Raw genomic sequence first — 6052 nt, forward strand, 5'->3', positions numbered from 1 at the left:
GTTTTCGTTACGATCAGTTGGAATCATGCCCAGTCGTTGTGTGGCTGCTGGTTGTTCTAATTGTCCAAGTGAAACTGTCTCCGTTTTCAAATTCCCGAAGGATGTTAAGCTGAGAGATATTTGGACGAAACAAGTTCAGAGAACACGGCCGAAGTGGATGCCAACTTCATCGTCGGTGTTATGCAGCGAACATTCTGAGCGCTAGTTTCAATAAAATCCCACAACTTAAAGCAAGTTTGGGATTTGCTGTACAACATAAACGGGTGCTCATTCCCTCAGCTGTACCGTCTATTTTCGTTAGTTCGGCAGAGAAACCAGATAAAAATACACGCAAATCGAAAGCTGCAGAAAAACTAGCAACGAAAAGGGTGAGTTGTGTGGCTTCTGTTTGTTTACATTTGGTGACCTATATTCGAAATTTCTATCACTACATGCAGGTGAAATTGTGGTTTGTGATACATATTATTTATTTATTCACAGGAAGTTTCATCACTTCTCAAAGTAGCACAACCTGCTGCTACAACTTCTACATGTGATCAGAGCCAGGCACCTGCTGATTGTGAGGCTGTGTCCAGTGAGGTTCGTCACTTTGTTACAAATAATAGCCACAGCATAATTCTTGTTTTTGCAATTTTTTAGCGAAGTAATCGCATAACTAATGAGAAATATGTATGGTTTATTTCCAGGTTCAGTCAACAGAGACATCTCTTCAGCCTTGCACCAGACGACACGTGCGTGTTCAGGTGTCACAAACCAAGCTCGGCACTCTTAAACACAAAGGTATTACTTGCTGTATTATTATTAATATGCTTTTTATGATTCTATTACTTTTCACTTGTTAATTGTTTTGATGTTTAATGTTTGCTGATGACTTCCAGGTTCTCAAACTGATGTGCTCAGCCATGTGTCACACATTGGCACACAGACTGAGCCACTGCCAGGCCACTGTGTAACATGTGGCCATCAAAATGATGCTGTGGCAGCTGCTGGAAGAGATGTCGGCTGTGACAGCCCTGCACCTCTTGATGAGAGTGATAACGACTACCTGCCTTCATCTGCTGACGAGACTGACGACAGTTGCAGCTCCGAGCAACAGACTCCTGAGACAAACAATGTCCTCGACGACACAAAGTATATAGTCTTCTGGAGCAGCTTGCTGCGACTTTTCAAGTTGGTGCGCTGCAGCTGGTGTGGAGAGACGGGTCTCAAGGTGGATCATAACACAAACGGCACCATGTTGCTGGTGCATTTTCAATGTGGTGTATGTTCTCTGACAACAGAGTGGAAGAGTCAGCCTTATATAGGCAAGTCACTTGCTGGCAATATCATTTTGTCAGCTGGCATTCTCATGTCAGGTGCTGTACCAAGCAAGGTACTCAAGGTTCTCCACCATATGAGAGTGGCAGGAATTTCATCGAGAACTTTCTCGCGACACCAGAACATGATGCTTTTTCCTGCCATAAAACACGTTTGGTTGGAGAACAGAAAGTGGCTCGTGGCATCCCTGCAAGCAGAGCGCAGAGGTTTGATGTTTGGTGGGGATGGACGCTGTGACTCGCCAGGACACTCGGCGAAGTTTGGCTCTTATGCTATCATGGAGCTGGTGGCCAAAGTCATCATCGATGTTGAGCTTGTTCAGGTAACATCAGCAGATATATGCCGACATACACATAGAACTAGTGTGGGTACATAGAATATTGGTTGTGGACAATTTAAGTTGACTTAGATGTTCTCAACACACGATTATGTTTACAGTGCAATGAAGTTCCAAGCTCATGCCACATGGAGAAGGAGGGGCTGAAAAGAGTGATGGCATTTCTGAGCAAAGAAGGCCTGTCCATAGACACAATGGTCACGGACAGGCATGTCCAGGTTAGGAAATGGATGAAGGAAAATGCACCTGAAGTCAAACACCTCTTTGACGTTTGGCACATTGCAAAAGGTGGTGAACGCTTTTACATTATAAAGCTGTATCGAACTTTGTTCTTTCTATGGGAAATATGCATTTTTCCCGTTCTCTTTTTTTGCAGGTGTTAAGAAGAAATTGCTATCTCTGTCAAAAGAGAAAGAATGCCATGGAATTGTGCAGTGGATGGCCAGCATCATCAATCACCTGTACTGGTGCGCCAGCTGCACACCCCCCAGGACAGCCAGACAGACAGACACCATCACTGCAAAGTGGACATCCATCCTCAACCACCTTGTCAATATTCATGTACATGATAACCCTCATTTCCCTTCATGTGCACATGCTCCACTGGTTGGGAGAGAAGCCAGAAAACAGTGGTTCCATCCATGTGAGTGATAAATGTTCATGTTATTGTCATAAGATTATTGACTAAGTTTCATTTAGTGTTGCATATTCACATGTCATGCTTGTTGCAGGTACTCCAGCAATGGTGAAGCTGGAGAAACTTGTGCATAGCCCTGCTCTGCTGAGGGACATGAGACAGCTGTCTGGTCAAGAGCAAACCTCCTCTCTCGAGGCCTTCCACAGCCTCCTCAATCACTTTGCACCCAAGATGTATTCCTTCTCCTACCATGGTCAACTGAGCAGGTTTTTTAAATTTTATCATTTATTGATTTAGAAAGTTATAGATTCTTGTGTGACGTACACACGTCACAAATTATTTATGTTATGATTTTTAGAACTCTCCTCGCAGACATGCATTTTAACGAGAATGCTGGTCGAGAACAGCAGAGGACTGCGGCAGGACAGGCACGATATGCCATCAACTTTCCAAAGTGGAAGAAGGGAGAGTATTCTGTGAAGAAGATTTTGAAAGACCCTACATATGGTACAAATTTCAATAATATTCTCCAAAGTATGCTCTATTCACTGAAGAAACAACACTGCATGATTACACATTTGATTAAAATTCTTATTTCATGGAAGAACTTTATATTGCAACAGACATTTATCTTGCACAGTATTATTCTCATGTTTGTGATTGCAGAGTACGTGAGAGAGATCATGGAGGTAGTTGTTGCACAGTGCACAACATCAGCAAAAGACAGACAGACACCAAACATTGATCAACCGCCTGCGCTGTGTGCTGGTGTCAGTCATCCAGCCAAGGATGAAGCTGTCGCTCTGCTCCAGAGCCGCTTTGCAGCCTCTAATTCTTCTGCTGTGGATGTTTGAATCCCACGTAGTCTGCAGCTGGGAAATGATGACGTATTTTGTTGACCACACATGACGGCAATGGCACACGATTGTCTTTTCCGAGATGACCCCAACACAAGCGGACAAACTGATGATACGCTACAAATATGTATCGCCTGAAACACAAATTTCCAACCGTTAGAAATCTCTTATTAGTGTTACATCTTGTGGAAATACGTATGTTTTTGCTTATACTTACATTATGCTACCAGCATGCCAGTAGGTGATAAGGGCAGATGGTTAAAATGTTACTTTCTAAGTCAATTCTTATAATCTCCGAGAATTTCTGTTGGTCAAACAAATTGTCGAACCTGTTTACATCCTGTCTGTGGAAATCCCTTGCCAATTATTTGCACAAATACTTTGCCAAACCCATGTGACGTCACAAAGGTTGTATTTTTTTTTCATCCCTAATTGCCTTTTAGCTTTCTATACCGCCAGACTTTTAATGAAAAGATACATTTTTTATCATGATCTGCTGTTAACAAGAATTATTTAAGTGATCTAAAATCATGTCGGTAGCACTTAAAAATGCATAAATGTACATAGTAATGTATAAATGTATAAATAAATGTATAAATGCACTAAGTACTCCCACACCCCTCCCCTCCAAGACTCCCCCTCGCCCTCCCCTCCAAGACTCCCCCCTCACCCCTCCCCTCCAAATCTCCCCCATATCCCATCCTTTTCAAATCCCTCCCCTTGTCCCTTCCCTCCTAAACTCCCCCCTCGCCCCTCCCGTTCAACTCTCCCCACCCTCATTTCTTCTCAATTTCCCCTCTCTCACTCCCCCTCCTCAAAGCGTCCTCCCCGCTTCTTCCCCCTTCCAACTCTCACCTCCATCTCCCCCAACCTTCTACCTCGCTCTTCCCCCTCCTCAAATAACACCTCATTGTGCCTCACCCAATCACCATCAAACCTTTTGTCCGCCCCATCCTTCCCTTTCTCCGAGCTATTCTGAAATCTCTGACACACCTACAGCAGCTCTCCCTACGTCTTCCACATCTTACCCTACCCCTCCTCCCACCTGTTCTGTATCCGATGCCCCCCCCTTCCTCTTTAACGGTATGGACCTCAAACATCCGGGGCCTTCGTTCAAACTTAACTGATCTCTCCATACAGGTTGCTTCTGTCAAACCAGACGTGATCTGCTTAACAGAAACTTTCCTCCTTCATGATGTCTCTGATTCCTTTGTATCTCTCCCGGGTTACTCCCTCCTCCGGTACGATAGACCTGAGCCTCGTCCTGGAGGTGGGGTTGCTATCTTTATCAAAAACTCTCTTCCTCATTCGCCCTGCACTGCACTCTCTCCACCTCACCCCCAAGAATACCTCTGGCTACGACTTCCCCTTCGCTCCCACCGCTTGTTCATATGTGTGTTGTACCGTCCACCAAACAGTGATGACTCCATCTACATCTCGCTGTCTGATAATATGGATCAACTTCTATCTACTCATCCCAACTCTCTCTTTCTCATATGTGGTGATTTCAATTGTCACCATGCCAGTTGGCTGGGTGTGGGTACCTCTCTCACCAGCCATGGCTCCTCAGCAAAGGACTTCTGCGACTCACTGGGACTGACACAATCTGTCAATTTCCCAACCCGGATCTCAGTCAACGGCATCTTCTCTTCTGGACTTGGTTATGACTAACTTCCCTGAAAATGTCTGCTGCTCGTCTTCTGCTCCAATCGGCTCATCTGATCATGTGCTTGTTAAAGTGGACATCTCTCTGACCATTCTCAGAGAGCCTCCTCAGCATCGACGAGTCTGGCATTTCACTCAGGCCAACTGGCACGGTCTTCAAGCAGCCATCAATCATCTGGACTGGTCTCCCATCTCTACCACCTCTGACATCAACTCATCCTGGGAATTCTTCCAAAGTAAATTGCTCTCTCTCATGCACAGATTTATCCCATCTCGTCTTCAGTTGTCATACCTTTCCTCCCGTCCATGGTACACGGAATCAAAGCAAATCCAACGGAAGGAAATCTCATTTCCTTTCACAAAGCCCGAAACAAGTGTGTGTCCACCCTCAGGAGAGCCAGGAAACAATATCTCTCCGTTCTCAAGACCGAACTCTCTTATCTGTCTCCCTCTTCCAAATCCTGGTGGCGTCTGGTCAAATCTGTTTCTGGTGTTTGTTCCCCCTCCATCCCCTCCCTTACCTCAAATGGCTACACAGCTGACTCCGCATGTGAAAAAGCTGAATGCCTCAACTCTGTGTTTGCCTCTAAATCTTGTGTCCCAAACCCATCCCTCTCTGTACCCACCATACCCAGTCGTACCCAGCTGCTCCTGGACTCCGTGTCCTTTCCTCCTGACAAGGTGGAAAAGTTCCTGTCAACCCTCGACTCTGATTCTGCAACTGGACCTGACGGCATCAGCCCATGGGTCCTAAAATCCTGTTCTTCCGCTCTTTCACTCCCTCTCTCTGTTCTCTTCACCCTCTTTTGCTCAAGGTCAACTGCCATCTGCTTGGAAATCAGCCGACATCACCGCTTTGCACAAAAAAGGTGCAAAAACAGATCCTAGCAACTACAGACCAATCAGCCTTCTCCCAATTATCAGCAAAGTCATGGAATCCATCATTGCTTCGGATATGAAATCTTTCCTCTTCTCCAATGGCTTGATCTCTGATCATCAATTTGGTTTCAGACCAGGTCACTCTACTCTGGACATGCTGCTTCTGCTGTCTCAACAATGGATGGAGGTCCTCAATGCCAAACAGGAAATTAGAGCTGTCTCCCTCGACATATCACGTGCCTTCGATACGGTCTGGCACCCCGCTCTGCTCACCAAACTTTCCTCCTTTGGTATCGATGGAAATCTCCACGCATGGCTGGCGGACTTCCTCTATAGTCGTAGTCAACGTGTGGCCCTGAA

At 45.5% G+C, this 6052-nt stretch overlaps 1 long non-coding RNA gene across 2 annotated transcripts; it reads left to right on the plus strand.

Moving 5' to 3' along the window:
- Nucleotides 1-329: 329 nt before the first annotated feature.
- On the plus strand, nucleotides 330-997 carry LOC137423544 (uncharacterized). Of its 2 annotated transcripts, XR_010983738.2 has the most exons (4): nucleotides 330-368; nucleotides 481-579; nucleotides 687-780; nucleotides 879-997. It is a non-coding gene; the product is annotated as an uncharacterized LOC137423544 (long non-coding RNA). The 2 variants fall into 2 exon arrangements; XR_010983737.2 differs by lacking the exon at nucleotides 330-368 and having other exon boundaries at nucleotides 413-579.
- The last annotated feature ends 5055 nt before the right edge of the window (nucleotides 998-6052 follow it).

This window comes from Myxine glutinosa, chromosome 3, assembly GCF_964187855.1.
Source record: "Myxine glutinosa chromosome 3, kmMyxGlut1.1, whole genome shotgun sequence".
NCBI lineage: Eukaryota > Metazoa > Chordata > Myxini > Myxiniformes > Myxinidae > Myxine > Myxine glutinosa.